Source organism: Lepidochelys olivacea (genome assembly GCF_965140295.1).
Source record: "Lepidochelys olivacea isolate rLepOli2 genome assembly, chromosome: 5".
Lineage (NCBI taxonomy): Eukaryota > Metazoa > Chordata > Testudines > Cheloniidae > Lepidochelys > Lepidochelys olivacea.
In genome coordinates this window covers 69,902,080-69,924,477 of record NC_140415.1, presented here as the reverse complement: position 1 = coordinate 69,924,477, position 22,398 = coordinate 69,902,080, and the positions used below count along the sequence as shown (strand labels likewise).

The 22,398-nt window shown below is 41.8% G+C and overlaps 1 protein-coding gene and 1 long non-coding RNA gene across 5 annotated transcripts in view; one reads left to right on the top strand and one right to left on the bottom strand.

The window, feature by feature from the left end:
- The window catches only part of FER (FER tyrosine kinase), a 424,757-nt gene that overhangs the window by 24,585 nt on the left and 377,774 nt on the right, over positions 1–22,398 (bottom strand). The gene's annotated exons all lie outside the window — the stretch shown is intronic.
- LOC311521328 lies at positions 16,118–21,993 on the top strand. The gene is made up of 3 exons (XR_014711862.1): positions 16,118–16,198; positions 20,454–20,521; positions 21,735–21,993. It is a non-coding gene; the product is annotated as an uncharacterized lncRNA (long non-coding RNA).

The window sequence follows — 22,398 nt, the reverse complement described above, 5'->3', positions numbered from 1 at the left end:
TATGATTGCTTTCACTGTGCTGAAACAAAATATAAGACTAAGTTATGAATACAGGTCTTTTTCCCTATAATTCATTTATATCTTGAAACAAAGGACTGCAATTCAATTTCTTTTCTTTCTTGACATATTTCCTTTCTGTAGACAGGAAAGCTTGCCTTATCTTTGTCCAATTTCAATAATTCAGCAGTGTGTTTGATAAGACTTTATTTTCTATGGTATGATATTAAGATGCAATTTTATCTATGTGGCTGGTTTTTCCTTTCTGCAGTCATGTGAGTTGAAAAGTTTTTGTTTATTTGATAAGTTCACTACTAAACTCCCCATGTCCTTATGCCTTTCATTCATTTAGCTCTCTCACTATTTTATATAAACCACACAATCTACATATTATATCCATGAAAAATCATCTCATGTTAAACTGTGATTGTGAATGAACTAACCAACCTTCATCCTTCCAATGCATTAACAGTTTTTTCATTAATGTTCTAATTTTCAGACCACAAAGAGCTAATTTATATCTGTACAGATCTTTTTATCCCTAAGGATACAAACAAATATACACAATGTGGGCTAAATTATCCTATTCTGCAGAAAGGGATGGAAAATTATGTTATTCCATCGTGTGAACTTCCTGGCTCATTATCAGTTTGGGAAAGGAGTGAATCTTGAGAAGACGACAGCAGATGTGGATGTTGCATGAGTTGCAGTGAAACCCCACAGAGTTCAGGGCATCTGCAAGGAGGGGCATCTCCTATGTGCCTCTTCCAAAACATGTCAGTATGACTCACTCAGGAACTATACTGACAATGGCTCCCCTCATGTTCCTACATACTACCCTTCAACTCTGAGGACAACAGAAGATGCCAAATAATGGCTATTGAGAAAACTATCAGCATTAACACCCACTGGCATCCCCAAGTTAATTCCATACTTTTGCCATGGAGCAGCTGTTTTCCAGCTACAGCTAGAGGGCAGTGATGCATGTTCAGCTCTTCCTCTCCACTTACCAGCCAGATAGGGCTGGAATTTGTGTGAATTTTATTCTCTCTGTGCCTAGCAGCAAAGAGGATGACATGTCTCTCTATCAATAAAACACTTCATCCAACATTGAAGTGCAGCCACCTCTAGGCATCTGTTTAGCAAGCTCAAAGCAGCACTATGGAACACTTAAGGACATGACCCGAAGAAGTGTATCATATCCAACTGAAATTACATGGGGAATTAAGAAAAGGAGTACTTGTGGCACCTTAGAGACTAACCAATTTATTTGAGCATGAGCTTTCGTGAGCTACAGCTCACTTCATCGGATGCACACCGTGGAAACTGCAGCAGACTTTATATACACACAGAGAATATGAAACAATACCTCCTCCCACCCCACAGGACAGTGGGGTGGGAGGAGGTATTGTTTCATATTCTCTGTGTGTATATAAAGTCTGCTGCAGTTTCCACGGTGTGCATCCGATGAAGTGAGCTGTAGCTCACGAAAGCTCATGCTCAAATAAATTGGTTAGTCTCTAAGGTGCCACAAGTACTCCTTTTCTTTTTGCGAATACAGACTAACACGGCTGTTACTCTGAAACATGGGGAATTAAGTGATTGAAATGTAATTACTCAACATGGAATCTGGCCAGGACACTGCAGTTAATACTCTTACTCTCAAGAAAAGTAAGATGGGAATTTTGGTGATCACGAGTGGTTAAGACCTCAGTTTTATATCTCCTCCAAAAGACAGCAATACTTGATAGCATTACTTGGTTACGCTGTTAGGATAGCTTCATGGAATAGTAACTAGCTACCACAGCCACTGTCCTTGAGCTTTCACAAATGCAAGCCTATACTTTTCATTTTACTTTCAGTGGTAATGCCGATGACTTAACTTTTAATTAGGGTTCTGTGTCCTTTGTTTATTCTGTTCTGCAGCACACTGAAGTGTCTGTCACAGCATCATTGATTTCTATACAGAATCATTAAATACCAGTTTAACGTTGTTCACAGAACTGATAACATCTGAACAGGTAGTCCACCTCCATGATGACAAAAGCATTCACTCAGACATAAAATCAATGAAACCAAAGCTTGGACGCTGAATTTAAAAGAAAACATTAATAAGGAAAAAGGCATTTTTAACACTCAGACTTTCTGCTGGTTAGTAATTTTTGTTTTGTTTTTAAAGTGGGTTTGTTATACTGAGTTAAAGCACTGTCGTATTCCTGGTTTTGTACTAGTATGAGTCAATAAAATAGGAGTTTAACAACCGTTCAAAGTAGAATCTAGAGTGAGGAAACACACTAGGGCCAGATGGAAGATACTGGAAACACCTTAAAAGGAGGCCAAGTATTCATAGCTATCATAATGCAAGTTGCTTGTTCTGTCATTTCCACCCCCACGAAAATAAAAGTATATATTTCAAGCAGGGAACAGAATCATACTATTGAGCAATGCAGTTCTTCCCTGAAACTCAGCCATTTTTAAAGTTTTCACCATTCCTCCTGCAAGTTAGTATAATTTATTGTGGCTAGAATTGCTTTTAGATCAGCTTTACAACAGGAGCTAAGAATGTTGTAGAGAGAGAGGCACAAAGCTCATCCCCTGGGACAGGGACAAGAAGAAAAAGAAGGGAATGCCTTGTTCCCTCACTAGCTAATTCTCTGATGCCTCCTGGAACAGTGCTGATGGGCTCCAGGAGGATTCCAGTCCATCTCCTCTCTGCTGGAAAGAGGATGGAATTTGCACAGTCCTTGAGGATGAAATGTATACAACAGTGACAAGCAAACCTCAAGCAGGAATGATCAGATCAGATCACAACAATGGTTCATCTAGTCCTGTAACCTGTACCAGCTACATCAAAGGAAGGCCCAAGAAACCCCTGGACAATTATGGAATAACTTGCCTACAGGGAATGTTTCTTCCTAACCCTGGCCACTTAGAGGTTGGTCACTGCCCTGACACATGAGAGTTTAAATACACCTATAAAGAATTTTTGAAAAAATTCTAATTGTGGATGTTCTGATTATTCTTATGAATGTCTAATCCTTTTGTTAACAGTATTAAAACTCTTGCTCTCAGTCTAGTGGCTATGAGATAAAAGCAAACAGTTTGGATAACCACCCAAAAGAGTGGATGCTCTCAGAGTCTCTGTGTGGGAAATTATAATTAAAATTTTCTTAGAGCAGGGTTTCTTGGAAGATTCAGTATGTCATGCTTCTGGATAGACAAGAAAGAGTGCAAAACAGCTTCCACACCTGCTTTCAGTCCCAGCTAGAACCCAGAAGTGTAGAGATGATAAAAATGAAATGTAATTTAAAAAAAAACAACACACAATAAAGAGATATGATGTTATAGTTACACTGTATGCCACAGAAACAAATTACACACAGATAACACACATCCTGTTTAACCATGGAAGATTATGAACACTAATTCTTCACAGATGATATCTTTGGAGGTGATCTTCACATAGATACTTTGGCGAAACTGAGTGAAAAGAATTATGCTAGAGTATTGGATTCACAGAACACTGCAATGTAACACAAAGCTAATTTAGCTGAGTCTCCATGTGAGTAGACTGGGTACCATCCCCCTTGGTTATAAGTTGACAGGTCTTCCTAAGTGGTCTTTAAACTACATAGGAAGGAAATCTCTATCTTCATTATATTAGGAAGGGACAATCTGTCAGTCTTATAATGGAGCATGTTTCAATTTTTAGACCAGAGTCAAACAAATAAAACAACAAAAAAAAATCTTGAGGACTCAAGATAGGCTATAACAATGACAAATTGATATCCACACATCATTTTAGAAGTAGAGTTTTTGCTTAGTTAAAAACATCTAGTGTATGAAGCACTTCCAGTATGAACAGAAAGAAAGACAATGGAGATGTTCTACAAAAGGTGACTAAAAAAGAGGTATTACTACTCTGAAGGGTTTATGAATGCATGCAAGGGATAGTATAGCTATGGTGTAGTATACAAAGCAAGAAGCATTTTAAACAAAAGCAAGATGATAAAAAAAAGTCATTGCATACTGGATAGTTTAATATAATGGCATAACTAAAACTGAGGGCTTGTCTACACTACCGCATGGGGTTGATCTAAGATATGCAACTTCAGCTACGTGAATAGCCGAGCTGAAGTTGACGTACTTAGATCTACTTACAGCAGTGTCTTTACTGCGATAAGTCAACAGCTGATGCTCTCCCGTCGACTCCGCTTGTGCTCCTCATTCTGGAGGAGTACCGGAGTCGACGGGAGAGCGCTCAGAGGTTGATTTATCGCATTAAATCGACCCCCGCTGGATCAATTGCTGCCCGCTCATCTGGCAGGTAGTGCAGACAAGCCCTCATAGTGGAAGGTGGCACACAACTAGAATATTCATGCTGAGGGATCGGAAGGACAGAAAATTAGGAAGAGTTGGAAGGGTAGACATTTAAAATAATCCTGGACCATGTACTGAAGATTTTGAAGCCACAAGAGTGCATCTGTACTCATGGGAGCGTCAAAGAGTTTTCTGAGTTGCATATGATAAAGGACAGTTTTCTGATCCAAGAAGAGAAGAATTTAAAAAGAAGGGAAATCATTCTAAATCTACCCCCATTCCTACCACTAAAAGGGTACTGATTAAGAAAGAGGGTAACAGGGAGAGTTGAGGCTAATGACCATGGATTCATCAGAATAATCAGTGAATGAATGCTAGATTTCAAGACAGTCTATGTAGCGTGGGTATGGTACAAAAAGAGGAAGCTTTAAAATCTTTTGAGTGTAGTAGATTGCAAAATCCTGAAAAGTCACTATATTTAAGGTGCAACAGACTACAAATGCAGTGAAAAAATATGTAACCAGTGTGGCCTTATGAAGGACTGTTTAATGATGAGAGAGGAAAAAAAGTACCTGTACTGAAAATAGAGAAATAATTCACGTCAGTTAAAGCTTGCAGCAAAAAGATAAGGGCAGTGAAGAAGCAGAATGAACTAATGGCTAGCCAGAGGGATTATGTAGACTAAGAAGAACTTTTACAAATATCTTAGGAGAATAAAACGCTAGAGAGAAAGTAAGACAAACAAAGACAAAACGAACAATGATTCTAAAATGACTGAATTAGTAATCTGCTTTTGTCACTTATTAATGAGAAAAATAAGGTAAAGGGTTATGGATGACAGGGAGGTAACATAGGCGAGGTCAACATTGCAGTCAATGAAAACTAGGTAAGGGGCTACAGTAGAACTTCGCTAATTCATGCCTCATTAATCAGTATACTGATAATTTATAAACAAAATCTGATAATCTCTCCTTACGTCTTGGAAGACTCTCAGTCACATCCTGAATTGTAGCTCCAGGCTTCCAGAGCTCCAGCTCTGGATTCCCAGTCCAGATGGCAGATGGATGATTCTGTCCCCCTTAGGAGGGAGTCCCCGACCACCACCACCCTTCTCCTCCCTCTCGGGAGTGGCGTCGTGGAACCCCCATCCCAAGGACAATTCACCCCATACCTTCTGGTCAATGGCATCCCCTGATCCCTTCCCTAAGATGACTCTTCCAAGGCATTTTCAGCAGCAGTACCTGCGCAGAGAGCCTGAAAACAGTTGCTTACCTCTATCTGCATTGGGGGTATAGTGGTTCTCCTCCTTCTTCTGGAGGACACATGCTGCCAACTTTCTTACTTGTTCTTCAGTCCCCCCACCCCCTGCACTGCCTTCTCCGATTCTTTGGCACTCTGTGCCCGCAGTACCAAATCCAGACTTCTATCTAGGAAGTCTTCGTTTTCTCTGATGCAACACAGGGTCATTTACTTGGGTCTCTAGTCCTTAGCCTTTTCTTCCAGTACAGAGACCAGCTTGCACTTTGTACAAGCACAGTCACTTCTATCCTCTGGGAGAAAGACAAACATGGCACATTCCATGCAGGTCACGACAGCTGATCCCTCAATATCCATATTTCCTACTTTGTAATGTATTAAGAGCCTCTTCAGATGATGTATTTACTGCTTGCAGTAGCTGGAAAGGCAAAACCTTGTATGGCTTCTCCCCCTAGGCAAGCACACTCTGTTTGATTCTCCTCTGTTTGCAGCTATATGCATGTCCACCAGGGAAGCATACATGGGAATGGCGCAAGAGTGTAGGGACAAAAACAGGAAAGTGAAGGCAAAGAATGAGTTACAGCTAGCAAGAAATGTTAGCCACAACAGGAAAGAGTCTTCAAATATTTCAGACAAAAAAGATGATAGGAAGGCAGAGCTGTTCAATGCCCACTTTGCTTCAGTCTTCTCACAAAAAATAACATGTGACTGGACAACTAGCGAAGTTACCATAGACAATAACAGGGAAGGGATGCAGACTGGGATAAGTAAAAAAATAGGTCACAGATCTTCTGACCAATTCGAGTGAATTCAAATCAGTAGGGCTGGATGCTATTCACCCAAGGGTACTGAAAAAATTAGCTGTAGAAATCTTGAGGAGTCCCCAGCAATAATATTCACAAACTCATGAATGACAGGAGGGATCCCAGAAGACTGCAGAAAAGCTAACGTAGTGCCCATCTTTAAAAAGGGGAAAAGGAGGAGATGGGAAACTATAGATCAAAAAACATTCAATTTGCAAATACCTGGAGGATGAAGGGGTAATCACTAGCAGCCAGCGTGGATTTCCCAAGAACAAATCAAGTCAAACCAGCTTGATTTCCTTCTTTGACAGGGTAACTGATTTGGTGGATAGAGGGAATGCGGTGGACATAATATACCTGGAGTTCACCAAGGCTTCTGACACATTCCAACATGACATTCTGATATGTAAGCTCGAGAAATGCAAGCTCATCAGAACTACCATTAAATGGACACATACATGGTTAAACAATTGCAAACAAGGAGTAACAATTAATGGAATTATATCAGATTGGAGGGAGGTATCAAGTGGGGTTCCACAGGGATCTATTCTGGGTCCAATGTTGTTTCATATCTTTATTAATGAACTGGATGTAGGTATAGAGAGCGTACTGATCAAGTCTGCAGAGGACACAAAAAAAGGGGGAGTTTGCCAATACTTTGGAGGATAGAGCTAAAATTCAGCGGGATCTTGACAAACTGGAGGACTGGGCTAGACAACAAAATGAACTTCAAGAAAGACAACTGTAAGGTGCTATACTTAGGGAAGAAAAACCAAATGCACGAATACAGAATGGTGTGGGGGAGGGGGGAGATGGCTTGGCAGCAGCACTGCTGAAAAGGATCTGGGAGTTCTGGTGGATCACAGTCTTAACCTGAGTCAGCAATGTGATGCTATTGCTAGAAAAGGAAAAGCAATTTTAGGTTGCATTAACAGAGGCATAGCATGCAAGTCATAGGAGGTGATAGTACCGCTCTAACTTGGCACTGGTTCAGCCTCAGCTGGACTAGTGTGTCCAATTTTGGTCATCAATGTATAAAAAGCATGTAGACAAATTGGAAAGGATTCAGAAGTGAGTGAGAAAGATGATTAAAGGGATGGAATGCAAGCTTATAAGCAAAGGCTGAAGGAACTGGATATATTTAGTTTGGAAAAGAGGAGATTAAAGGGGGGGGGGGAATATGATAGGGATCTTCAGATAATTGAAAGGCTGCCACAAAAAGATGGAGAAAAGTTGCTCTCTTTTGCCACAGAAGCAGGACAAGAGGCAGTGGGTTCAAACTACAGCATAGGAGATTTAGATTAAATCTCAGGAAAAAACTTCCTAACTCTAAGAACAGTAGGACAATGGAACAGACTGTCTTGGGAGGTTGCGGAAGCTTCTTCCCCAGCAGTTTTCAAAAGGAGACTGGATAGCCATCTGTCTTGGATGGTTTAGGCACAACAAATCCTGCATCTTGGCATGTCCCTTGCGGTCCCTTCTAACCCTATGATTCTCAGCAAAGAATTATCAGAATGCTTGAGTGAGGACTTGCAAGTTAAGACTTCATAGTATACCAGTAATGTTCTGTAGTTTATTTGGTAAAAGTCATGAAACATTACCAATGAAAGCTAAACTGCAGTGAAGGTGATGAATAATTTACCAATTTCCTTGAAAAACTAAATAATATCTGCAGTTAGCTAATCTCACTAGTCAAGGTATTTCTTGTGATAAGTACTGTATAGGGAACTGTAAAGAGATACTGCAGAGAGTGTAATAATTACCATATCTATTTACTGTTGGTAAAGCTGGTAACATTTTCTGTACCATCACAGTGCACCTATAAAACAATTGGACAAATAAGTTTTGAGATAAACTAACAAAAATCAAAGCTAATGTATTTACTTGCTAATCCACAATGGGTTTCATAGTCATTAATTGGAATTAGCAAAAATCTACTGTCACTGGAAAAAATGGAGCCACAGAAAGTTTTACATATTTTGGGTCACAGCAGATAGAAGAGGGAGGGTAGGGGATATTGGCAATTTGTGCTGGGAGCCTTGGCCTAGGAGGCTATGGATGATCTGACAACGGATCTGAGGGTGGGGATCAATTGGGATTTTTTTTATTGTTATAACTGATGTGATGAGATTGCAAGAAAGTTCAGAAGCAGGGCGGGGGTCACATGCAAAGTGTGAATGTGGGAGGATCTTGCAGTTAGGAAGGGATAAGGGTGCACATTTGTCACCATCTGGGCCCTTCATTTATAAATCACTGGCATTCCAGTCTCTATTTCCCTGCGTACTGCAAACCCACACAACCTCCCCAGACCCATGTATCACCCGGACCTCTTTCCCTTGAAAACACCACAAATTTAAACATAATAGAATTATGAATTGCCCCTGTTGCCTGCTTCTCTGTTGAATCATGTGCTCACTGGTGCATAACTAAATCATGATTGCCTGGGATTCAGAATGCCCCTGACACCTCTGGAAACACAGTTAATTAGGGGTGCAGGAAACTATTCCCTAAACTTAGTATGATGTAAGGATGGGAACCAAACCACTACTATGAAACTGGGACAAATCCCTGGTTTAGATGGCAATGGCACTGAGATACTTCCACACAAATGACATTCCCAGGAACCAAGCACATCTAGTTATCCTACAGATAAACATGATAATATTTTTTACTACAGGAAAAGGTGATATAGTAAAATGTCTGAACTTTAGTAAAGCATTTGACACAACACCTCAAAATCCTTCTAGAAAAATTAATTAAAAAAACTTGGCTCTGAGTACTGGGTTTGAAAAGAGGTTTACGGCTCATAAAGAAGGCAGTGATAAATGCCAAAGTACTGAACTGGGGGGAGGTGTCCAGGAGGTGCCTGTTTTAGGCCTATTTTCATTTAGCAGCTTTATTAATGGTCCAGAGGAAGAGGCAAATAGCACATTAATTAAATTCACAGCCAATACCAAATTAAGAGGTACTGCAAACACCAGTGCGGGCAAAGTAACACCACCACAAAGGAATCAAGGGAGGCAGAAATATGGGCAAGAAATAACAAAATGAGATTCAACCTGAAAAACACAAGCCAGCATGTCTGTGGAAAAATAAGCCAAAATACTAATATTAAGTGGGAGGGGAATACTTGGAGAGCAGTCATGCTGAAAGAAAGGGAATTCAAAAGAAAAACAGAAATGATTAAGGAGCTAAAGGAATTGACTACGTATAAATAGGAGTAATGGGATTAAATTGAGCATCAGGAAATAAAAGATGATAGTTTCTTAAAGCATGTCGACACTGGCAAAGTTACAGCGCCGGCAGTTACAGAGCTGCTCAGAGAGCGCCGAAGGAAAACCGCTGTTGTGTGTTCACACCGATAGCTGCCTGCGCAATAGCGTGTTCACACTTGTGGCGCTATTCAGAGCGGTGCACTCTGGGTTGCTATTCCACAGAGCACCTCTTTCTCTTTTGCCACTAAGACTTGTGGGAAGGTGGAAGGGGTTGTGGGGCATCCTGGGTCCTGTCCCAATGCCCTGTGATGCATTGCTTCACATCCCAGCAATCCATGTGCTTCTGTCTGCATTGGCACCATCTTTCAACCATTTGTGTACTGCGTGCCCTGCCCTGCCTTTTTCTGGCTGCAGAAATGGATCCCGAGCTGTTGACAAGAATGCTGTTCGCACTGACCAACACATCACGAGTGGCAGTGGAGTTATTCCTTAAACTACAAAGGCAAGAGAAGTGTGACACTGATCTCGCCACACGCAGTAGTTATGACATGAGAACGCTTGTGGCATTCACAGAGGTGCTGACCGCAGTGGAATGCCACTTTTGGGCTTGGGAAACGAGCACCGAGTGGTGGGATCACATCATGATGCATATCTGGGATGACGAGCAATGGTTGCAGAACTTTCACATGAGGAAAGCCACATTCATGTGACTGTGCGATGAGCTCGCACCAACCCTGTGTCGCTAGGACATGAGAATGAGAGCTACCCTGTCACTGGAGAAGCATGTGGTGATTGCACTGTGGAAGCTGGCTACTCCAGACTGCTATCAATCAGTCGCTAACCAGTTCGGAGTGGGAAAGTCGACCACTGGAATCGTATCGATGCAAGTGTGCAGGGCCATTAATCACATCCTGGTCCGAAAGACCATGACTCTGGGCAACGTGCGTGAGATTGTGGATGGCTCTGCACAAATAGGCTTCCCTAACTGTGGAGGGGCAACAGATGGCATGCACATTCCAATTCTGACACCAAACCACCTAGCCACGGAGTACATTAATCGGAAGGGGTATTTCTCAATGGTTCTCCAGGTGCTTGTGGATCACTGTGGGCATTTCACAGACATTAATGAAGGCTGGTCTGGAGAAGTGCATGATGCACGCGTCTTTCGGAACACTGGCCTGTTAAAGAAGCTGCAAGCAGGGACTTTCTTCCTGGACCAGAAGATCACCATAGGGGAAGTTGAAATGCCCAGTATGCATTTGGCCGTTTAAAAACCCGCTGGTGATGCCTGTATGGGAAGCTGGACATGGCCGATGACAATATTCCTATGCTTATAGTCGTGTGCTGTACGCGCCATAATATTTGTGAAGGGAAGGGTGAAAGCTTCACTCAGGGCTGGACTGCAGAGGCTCAGTGCCTGGAGGCTGACTTTGAACAGCCGGAGACCAGGGCTATTAGAGGGGCGCAGCATGGGGCTATAAGGATCAGAGATGCTTTGAGGCAGCAATCTGAAGCTGAAAGCCACTAATATTTGTTGCTATGCTCAGGATTTCAGTGCTTGTAATGCATACTCCTGACACTAACTGGCTGACCCCAGGCAAGCACACATAAGCCACAAGACCCTCAAAATGGTGAGTAGCCGTAGGGGCAGGGTAAATCACTGTTCCTGGAACCTGCTGTACACTGGGCACGTGGCTCTTGGGCACTTGGGGAAAGCCAGCACTGTAGGGGGGTCCTGATAATCACTCCCGTCCCCACACTGTCCACAGGAGGTGATCATTATGGAAGATATCTTGCTGCTAAGGGTGAGCAGGGACTCAAGGGAGGGTCTTCTCCAAGCCTGCGGCTTCCACCCTGGCCCCTGTGCGGCTAGCCTGTGTGCAGCTCTGGTCACCCCCATGATGGCACAATGGCATGGGAAAGTTACCATTAATGGGGAAAAAAAACAAAGCAGCTCTGCCGAGGAACCTGGCAGGAGCGGATTTCCCAGTATCTCCACGAAAGTTTCCTGGAGATCTCTGAGGGAGATTCATGTGAAGTGAAGAGAGGGAGCGTATCAACAGCCTGATCCACCGCTCAAACTAGGCATGAGTTGGGAGCGAAGCCTGCTTTCTGCAACCCTCCTGCCCCCAACAACTTGCTTCAGCAATTCTCAAAATCAGATCCACTTACCAGGGGCCTCCTCTCCTGTTTGTGCTTCGCCAACTGGCAAGGCTCCTCCGGGGTAGAAAAGAGCTCTTGTCTGCATGCATTTCTAGCCTCCGAGTCATCATCTGCCTCTGGTTCACCCTCTCCCTCTTCATCCAAGATTGCCTCCTCCTGGCTCGGTCCACTCTCGACTGGCAACGAAGCCAACGAAGTATCCACAGGGGACTTCACAGTGGAGGTGGGGTCACCACCGAGTATCACATCCAGCTCTTTGTAGAACCATCAGCTCATGGGCGCAGTACTGGAGTGGCAGTTTGCCTCCCATGCCTTGTGGCAGGCATTCCACATCTCCTTCACTTTGACCCTGCACTGCAATGTGTCCCGGTCATGGCCCTTTTCTATCATGCATCTAGAAATCTGTCCATAGATATAATTCTGACAGCTGGAGCGCAGCTGTGACTGCACTGCCTCCTCTTTCCAAATACCGATGAGATCCAGCAGCTCGGCACTGCTCCAAGTGGGAGATCACCTGGTGTGTGGAGCAGGCATGGCCACCTGGAAAGATGCACTGTGACCACTGTAAGCAAGTGAACACGAAGGGGACTTTCAAATTTGCAAAGGAACGTATGGGGTGGTCACCTGAGGCAGGGCAGCAGAGTTGAAACCGATGACCAGAGAGGCGAGAACAGGCATTGTGGGATACCTCCTGGAGGCCAATCACAGCGCTGTAATCACCACAGTGTCCACACTGGCATCGCAGCACTGTAGCCACGGCGCAGAAAGCTCCACGCCTCTCGTCGAGGTGGTTTTTTTAGAGTGCTGCATCTGCGCAGTTTCTGTGCACTAAGTGGCTTGGCCGTGTGTACACCTCAGGAGTTACTGCGCTCAAAGCTGCTTTACTGCGCACAAACTTGCCAGTGTAGATGGGGCCTTAGATTGTGGAAAAGTCTCCCTAGATAAAAGGCAGAAGTACTTTCTTAAGTCATTTAAAAAATAAAACTGGAAAAAGAACCTGAGAATATATTGTAAAGAATGACCTACATTGGCATGAGGATGAACAAATTAAACTAATAGAACTTTCCCCTCCTTGATTTTATGTGAAACTTTGTAATGGTCATATGTGTTTGTACTGTAGTATTGTGCTACTGTTTATACACTATAGACTCATTAGTGAAATCAAGTATGCCCCAGGAACCATTTTCATTTTCTGAAGGGTTCATTAATTCACTTTACTCTACATGAGCAGATAAGCTTGTCAGTTAGTCATATATGCATATTCTAAACAGAGCGTTGTCTGTATCTCATATAAAGATCTGGAAGGATAATTACTGTTACTTAGGATAAGAATTCCTAACACTGCACAACAAAACAATCCTAACGTTTACACATTTATTTCAAAGTAAGTAGAATACATTGTACTAAATAGATTATCTTGACTAAATTAAATTGCAATTTTGGTCTATTTTATAAAGTACATTGGATTATAAATAATTGGCCCAATGACACCCTAAACAGAGAAGAATAGTTTATTCACACACCTTTGTAAGCATATTACAGGACAATTACACAACCTGGAAAAATCTTTAATTTAAACACTAACAATGTTGTTTCTTGAGTAAAACAAAATAATGGTAGGTGTATTCAGTAGTGCCTCATTTGTGTGCAAACACATTAAATCTTAAATGTTACCAACTGTGCACAAGGAAATACCCATAAAATCAGATGTGAAGACTCAAAATCAGGCACGAAAAATCTACACATTATTTTACAGTAAAATCTGCATTAACTGCACAAAGCCCACGTAAATAGGCTGTGAGGAGGTAGGACCAGTTGCTGCTGATAGCTATAAATTGAGCCCTTTGGAAGCCTGCACCCTGGTCACTTAGAACACCCAGGACAGTAGGTGTAGTTAGATAGAAGGGACTTAAGCAGCCTGGGTTTGGAGGATAGAAGGGATCACTTGCACCTGTAGGGAGTAAGATGAGCGAATGAGCTCACCAATTGGATAGCTCTGAGAAGAAATCAAGCAGTATAATCAAGCAGTGTAATCGCATGACCAGAGAGATTTAAGTGTTCTCTGACTGGTTTATAAATGTTATAATCACCTGCACATCTACCAATGTGATATATGCCATCATGTGCCAGCAATGCCCCTCTGCCAGGTACATTGGTCAAACTGGACAGTCTCTACGTAAAAGAATAAATGGACACAAATCAGATGTCGAGAATTATAACATTCAGAAACCAGTCGGAGAACACTTCAATCTCTCTGGTCACATGATTACAGACATGAAAATTGCGATATTACAACAGAAAAACTTCAGATCCAGACTCCTGCGAGAGACTGTTGAATTGGAATTCATTTGCAAATTGGATACAATTAACTTAGGCTTGAATAGAGACTAGGAGTGGCTAAGTCATTATGCAAGGTAACCTATTTCCCCATGTTTTTTCCTACCCCCCTACCGCCCCACCCCTTCCTCAGACATTCTTGTTAAACCCTGGATTTGTGCTGGAAATGGCCCACCTTGATCATCATACACATTGTAAGGAGACTCATCACTTTAGATAAGCTATTAACAACAGGAGGGTGGGTTTGTGTGTGTGTGTTTTGGGGGTGGGGAGAAAACCTAGATTTGTACTGGAAATGGCCCACCTTGATTATCACACACATTGTAAGGAGAGTGATCACTTTAGATAAGCTATTACCAACAGGAGAGTGGGTTTTTTTGGGGAGGGGGTGTTGGGGGGGGAGAAAACCTGGATTTGTGCTGGAAATGGCCCACCTTGATTATCATACACATTGTAAGGAGAGTGATCACTTTACATAAGCTATTACCAGCAGGAGAGTGGGGTGGAGGGAGAGAAAACCTTTTGTAGTGATAATCACCTATTTTTTCATGGTTTGTGTGTATAAAAATGTTTTCTGTACCTTCCACAGTATGCATCCGATGAAGGGAGCTGTAGCTCACGAAAGCTTATGCTCAAATAAATTGGTTAGTCTCTAAGGTGCCACAAGTACTCCTTTTCTTTTTGCAAATACAGACTAACAGGGCTGTTACTCGGAAACCAGTGATATGCAAATTAGTTTCAATTATGCAAATTAACCCACTGTTTACTTTGCATGAGATCTCCCAAATGGAGCTGGCAAGCTGCACAAAACTTAGCAGCTGTATAACCCCAACTTCTCCTCATCTGCTCTCAAACAACATGCTATCACAAAAGCAAACTCCGTATCACAACAAGGGACTTCAAGGTCCTTCCGCACAACTGCTCCACATCCTGATCCCACATCTGGGGAACCACTCTGGCATGGCAGGAGAGCAGGAGGGGAAAAATGGGGAGTGAAAGAGACAGGTTGTCACTAGAATAACTTTGGATCTTGAATATTTTTATTTTATTAAAATACATTTATGTTGTTCTTTAATGAACGGGCCAAGTTTTAAAAGGTCATTGCTGTCACAGAGCATGAAAGGCACTTTTGCACTGGGGTAAGGTATATAATTTAATCTGTTCCCTCCCTCCCCTCCAATATTACAATACAATGAATTTCCATAAGAGAATTTAAGAACTAACCCTTCTTTCCTGTCTGATTACGTAACACTTGGGGGTAATCTTTCAGCACATTTTAACTGCAGTATAGTGCCCTTTCCTGTTAACTACAAAATAAATCAGTCTCACAACTCTCTGCAGCTGCTGACACACTATTCATACAAAATCTTGATACACACCTTTTGGAGGGCTAATTTTTGCTTTCACTTCCATAAGGGAGATTATACTGATACACTGCAGTAGCGCAGAGAGAGCATCTCTGAGGCATGATTTCCTGCCTTCTGTCCCCTTGCTGAAAGGAGGTAGTAATTGCCTACTGTCCTCACTTCCCCTTTGCCTCCTCAGACTGGTTGAGCTGTGCTGCTTATCCATGTGGGAAGAAGCCAAGGATCCACCCCTCTGCCCAGGCTGGCTGTGTAAGAGCATAAGAGGGGTTCTTACTCCCCCTTGTATTTCTACACCCCTGTGCAGTCAATGCCACAATAATCACAGCAGCCACAATTATTTTTCTAGGTTTGTGTTATATTGTACAACTCTGACCCAGGAATCTAATTTAGCTACTGTTCAGTTACTGTTGCCCATAGTTCTGTGTACAGTGCACACAGTTTTTGGCTTCTCACAACAAAAAAATTGACAAATTAGAATTCAAAAACAGGATTTAAGATGATAAAAGGACTGGAGAACAACCCAAGAAGAGAGATTAAGGGACATGAATAAATACAGTTTAGAGCAGAGGTCGGCAAACTATGGCCCGTGGGACTGTCCTGCCTGGCCCCTGAGCTCCCAGCTGAGGGGTGGGGCTAGCCCCTGGGCCCTCCCCCGCAGCACCGCTGCTCCTACCGGGCAGCGCGGTTAGCGCAGCTGGCTGTGGCAGGGCTGCGAGCTCCTGCTGCTCTGAACAGCATGGTAAGGGGTCGGGGGGTTCTGGGGGGCAGTCAGGGAGCAGGGGGTGGAGGTTCGGGGGGGGGCAGTCAGGGGACGGGGAACAGGGAAGATTGGGAGTGGAGTCCCAGGGGGCCTGTCAGGGGGCGGGGGTGTGGATAGGGGGTGGGGCAAACAGGGGACAGGGAGCGGGGGGGGGGTTGGCTAGGGGGTGGGAGTCCCGGGGGGGCCTGTCAGGGGGCGGGGGTGTAGATAAGGATCAGGGGGGCAGTCAGGGAGTCAGGGGACAGAAAGGGTGGGATCCCAGGGGGCAGTTGGGGGGGGAGCGTCCCGGGAGGGGGCAGTCAGGAGACGAGGAGCAGAGGGCGGTTGGATAGGGGGTGGGAGTCCTGGGGGGCTGTCAGTTTCCAATGGTAAGGTCAGCTATACTACACTATAGAATATTACACAAAGAGAAATCATCAACTATAAAGATCTAAGATTAAACTAGAAGAAAACAATGAGTTTATGGCAGAGATCGTATTATATTCGTAAAAGGAGACAAATGAGATAATCCAGAAGGTACTTGCAACCTTATCATTTATGATTTTTCACTATTTATCTTTGTCTGCTTTGGAGGGAAAAGTCAAAGTCAGATTGAGTAAGTAAAACATATTTATAGAACTATTCTATTCAGATCATTATAGTTGGAAGGTGTATATCCAAAATTCCATACCTAATAATCCACACATTTTAGAAGAAAATATGAATGACAGGTAATGTATCTAAACCATACAGTTAAAATGGCTACTGTTGGGAAACTTATTTCCCATCAAGGTGTGCTACAAATACATTTTGTAATATTCAATAAAAATAATTCATTTTGCCAATTGAACAATGAAAGGGAAGAGTATAAAATAAGTCAGCGTTAGGTTATTTAAAGAGTAAGTTAAACATTGACAAAGTCTAGGAGTGAGTCAAAGAAAAGTCAGTTATGGTAAAACAGCAAAAATTTCTGTGAAAACAAGAAAGGCAGCAAAGGGAAGAATAAAAAAAGGCTTATTTTGTACAGTTTGTCCTTGCACTTATCACGTTAACAGCAATGTAATACACACAGGGAGGCTCATTAGAGATGAAGAGGACTGCTGAAAATGGTCAGCACCAGTAGAAAAACAGTACCAAAACCCAGTACTAGTGATCAAATAAAAAATAACTACTATGTACACTCCAAGAGAAAGTGCCTACAAGCAGATAAATAATTTACAGAAATTATAATCAAGGCGTACCACATAAAATGGAGTTTAGAACAGAGAAAATTCTACAGCTTTTTCATTTTGCTGAAATAGTTTCTACAGCAGGAAACTATTTAAAATATTTAACATAAATATTGTTGTCAAGAAAATCGCTATCTTATACTAAACTGCCAGGAAATTTAGAGGGTGAACAGCAGCTCTCAGCCAGGGGTGCTGGAACAATCTGTATAGTGGGAGTACTGAGAGCCACTGAACCAAACTGTATAACTCTGTATATAATGGAAATGACTTCAAGCCAGGAGGTGCAGCAGCACCCCCAGTTCTAGCATCTATGCTCTCAGCAGCTAATAAAGCTCAGATTTAGTCTTCTATCTGCATACATATATTTCCATTTGATAGGAAATTAAATACATAGGGAGAAGGGGATTGGAAATTGATGTGGAGCCAAATTCGGATTCTGAAGTAGGTCAGTAAAGACCCTGAAAATCATAAGACATCTGATTGGTGGTATACAAGAGGTAAGTCACAGAGAGGTCAAAGACTCAATGGACCACAGGGCCCGAACTATCCTTTTACAATTAAGAGAGGCCTCCAAGTAAGACTTCAGGCATGTTGGTGGAGAAGTGAGCAAAAGTTTGCTGTGCTGATTCCTGGGCTACAGCCTTCTGGAAATAAATGATTTTCAAGCTGAACCCTTAGGTTCATTAAGGCTGCTTTGCACTGCCTCTACCTAACTGGCCCATTGAGAATTCCCGGGTGGTACAGAGAAATCCTCTGTTGGAATAGTGCTGCCATAACAGCTCTTACACCAACCTCTGCACAGGCTCCTGGAACAAACCAAACCAACCCACCCAAGTTTAAATATCTCAATTTTGTTTTTTCATCATAGTAACTTCCTAAAATAGAAGTTAGTTTCTACATTTTAAAAACTGAGAAAACAGATAATGTTTATTTTTATCAAAAGCTTCAACTAGAAAAGTATGTCATAGCAGGAAAGTTGCCAAAATCATCATCATTTTCTGTTCAGTAAAGCTGTTTTCAAACAATTTATCACTTTTTAGAAGGAATGGAATAGCAGCAATTTAGGCACAGTTTTTCAATCCATTTGTTTGCATGTCTGTAATTAATACTTTTAAGTTTGTCACTTATTTCTTGCACAATACTAAGAAGGTCTGAATATTCTATACCGGTTTCTTTCCAAAATTATATGTAAGATAGGGTGCACTGTTGTTTAACTTATGAAGAATTTTAATGAAAGGTTGAGAGACTCCTTTCTTCTTATCCCAAAATCAGGTATTACAGTGATAGATGCTATAAAAATTCCTATAATATAAGGTAGACCAGAACTGTTAAAACCGTGCTATGCACTGGTTCTCAGTTTAAAGTGGTATAAATAGGTAGCTTGTCTTTCTAACATAAAAAATGCTAAAATCCTCATGCATTCTTTTTTCATTAATTTTCTGTTTAAATATATACACACTTGTTCAAAAAGCACACATGGAAATACTGAGGTGTAATATGCCACTTGCTGTTTCATATAATGCAAAAGTAAGTTTCTGGATAACCTAAACAAGGTGCTTTCTGCATTATATCCACAGCCAGGACATCTTTGGTTTATTACAGTGGTTCTCCAGCTGTGATGTATGGAAAGTCTGAAAGTGCTCTGATAAGCTTATTTTGTCACAATGGTGAAGCATCTGTCTGTATACAAACAGTGATGTTCCCAATCCAGAACTTTACACCCACACGCCACAGCTACTTCATGCCTTTCTTTGTCAGACATTTCTTTGGGGTAAATTTGATCATGACCAGAATCGTGGATGACACCAAAATCAGAGGGGCAGCAAACACACAAGATAAAATTGTAAAGTGACCTGGCCTAATTAGAACAGTGGGGGCTACAGGCAATGAGGAGACGTTTAGTACTAATAAAATCGGACAGAGAGAATATGACCATAAACAGCACAGTAAAATGGAGAACGTTACCAAGGAGCTGCACCTTTCTCATTAAGGCAAGTTTATGTTATGTGCACAGTATGCACACGTAACCAAGCAGTCAATATGCCTCAGCAGGAAATGTTTGGGATTGAGAGCTGAAAGGAGAGGTTGTTCATTTAGAATGCTTTTTATGTACTTCTTAATCTTTTTATTGGTTATAGATTATTTTTCTCTCTCTCCCCCTCCACTATTTTGGTAAATTGACAGTTTAGTTGACTTACAGTTCTGCTAAACTTTCTGGTTTTCCCTCCTATTTGCACAGATTCCTTTAAATGTAGGTATTAGGATTTTGTCAAACTGACCCAACTGATTGTTGCAATAGTGACTTTTACTTCCATAGCACAGCAGAACCTCAGAGTTACAACACCTCGGGAATGGAGGTTGTTCATAGCTCTGAATTGTTCATAATTCTGAACAAAATGTTATGGTTGTTCTTTTAAAATTTTACAACTGAACATTTACTTAATACAGGTTTGAAACTTTACCATGCAGAAGAAAAATGCTGCTTTTAACCATCTTAATTCAAATGAAATGCACAGAACGTTTCCTTATCTTGGCAAATTTTTTTTTTCTTTTTTTAAACCCCCCCCCCTTTTTTTTTTGGTGTGTATGTAGTTTATGATTAACACAGTACTGTACAGTATTTTTTGGGGGTGGAGTGGGGGGGCAGGAGTGTGTGTCTGCTGCCTGACTGCATACTTCTGGTTTCAAAGCAGGTGTGTGGTTGACTGGTCAGTTCGTAATTCTGATATTTGTAATTCCGAGGTTCTACTGTAATTTTAATACCACTTCAGTTGTCTTCTTTTCCTGGTATTTGAACGTGAACACTGAAGTTCTTCTTTTCAGGATTTCTTAGGGCCTGATCCAATGACCAGTGAAGTCAGTGGGATCCTGTACATTGACGTTAATGGCCATTGCATCAGGCCTTTAATCTTCACCAGACTAGGACATGGTTTCACTGTGGTTTTTGCCGTTGTTGGTATTTTCAGATTTTATTCCTTTATGTTTGAGTAGCTTTGTAAATTTTTCTTTACTTACTTTCATCACAGTGCTTTTTGCTGTATCCCATTGGGCCACCTCAATCTCCCTTGTTTGTATTCATACCATACAAATTCAGGTAGGTATTTCACTAATTTTTGTTGCTCTTTTCTGAATTCCCACCATTTTGTTCATATTACATTTATGCTCTCCTAATCTCTCTGGCTGAAGCCATTCCACTGTGTACAAATACTTAAATATAAATTGGGCCAGAGAGTAAGACTGACATAGTAGGGCATTCATCGGGGAGTTAGGAGACCCGGGGAGGTTCCAGTCATCCTGCTCCACTGAATATGTAAAAAGTGGAACAGCTTTGACATGAGAGAGAGAGATACCTGGCCGAGAATACCCCATATCCCAGTGGTTAGAGCATACCCTGGGAGGGTGAGACACCTCCTCTGCTCGTTGTGTGTGGGTTTAGGCATGCTCTGAGCATGCTCACTGGATCAGGCCCTGAAAGCAAGATAGGTAGGGGAATGCCTACTTTTTGAACCCTGCTGAGGTTTACTCATCAACTAGATATTGAGGTGTGGGGCAGTGTCTGGATTAAGGCAGCTGTGTATGTGCCCATTCATTGATATTTAGGCACCCTGGACACTTAATGGCAGAAACTGTGTGTTTTACAATTTGCAGCGGCGAGTCTCAGAGCCCAGCTCTATAGAATTGGGCTTGTGCTACAGAGCTAAAACAGCAGCAAAGAAGATGTGGCTTGGGGTGAGCTTGGGCTCTTATAAGCCCATCCTCCTCCTCAGACTTCAGAGCCTGAACTCCAGCCCAGGTCTGAACATCTACACTGCTGTTTTTAGTGCAGTAGAGCAAGCCTCATGACCCCAAGTCTGTTATACCTGGGCACTGGGACTCGCTTCCACAGGTTTTAAAACACAGTGTAGATGTACCCTCTGGCACTTAGGGACTTTAGGGGCCTACAGAGTTAGGCAGAAGCTGAGTGGGGTTTTATGAAGGCAGCGGCACCCAAATGTGGGACTTATGTGCCCAAGTTTTCCTTGTGAATCCCAGTCTCAGTGCCTTATGGATATCTGTCCCCTCTGGTCCATCTATTTAGCAGTAGATGTCAAAATCATAATCTTTAGTTCCTTCTTTGCAATGTATTCATGTTTCATAAGACATGAATATGTTATTAGCGTACACATGGAAATACTCTGATTTATTAAAGTAAATAGATAAGAGAGGCATCTGATTGACTAAAGAGGCTGAAGAGTTGTGTATCTAGCCTAGAAATTCTATAGAAATATTTGAAAGATGTTTTCTCTCCTTTTTTTTGTTAATTTAAGTGTGATATCGGTAGCTTCAATCAATTACCTAGTTGAAGTGGATCTGCCTTTGCCTACAGAACCTTTGTGATGGACTGAAGATCAAAGCATGAGTAGAAATGATCTGAATGGTTTTAAAATATAGATTAAAAATATACTAGAAGGAATGCAACAAAAATATGTGGCTTACTAGCTGACATGTCTATTTCAGAGCCAAGCAGCAGACTCATTCCACTATCTGCTATAAAAGACTCTGAAGAAAGAGGCTGAAACACTTCAATGTAAAATGTCTGTTTCCTGATGAAACACAAACATTACATTTAAAAATTCTTAAAGTGTGTTTTATGCATTTTGATTAGGTTTTTATAAAAATTGTTTTTAGAACTTTAAAATATATTTCTAAGAGCTCCCTCTGCCTGCCTGTTTCTGATATTTATAAAGTGCTCATGGTGGTAAAGAATGATTTCATTATAAAAGCAATCAATATGATGCAAGAGTCAAGCCAAAGTCCAGTCAAAGTCCAGTCGCATTGCAGAATGGAAGGAGGTGGGGGGTCATGCTTACACACCGAGAGATTAATCAAACAGATGTAAGTTAAAGAAGAGTAAACAACCAAAATAAACTAAAATATTTGCACTCATAGCAGTATTATTTCACAACTGTGAATTTAACTTAAGTCATTCAC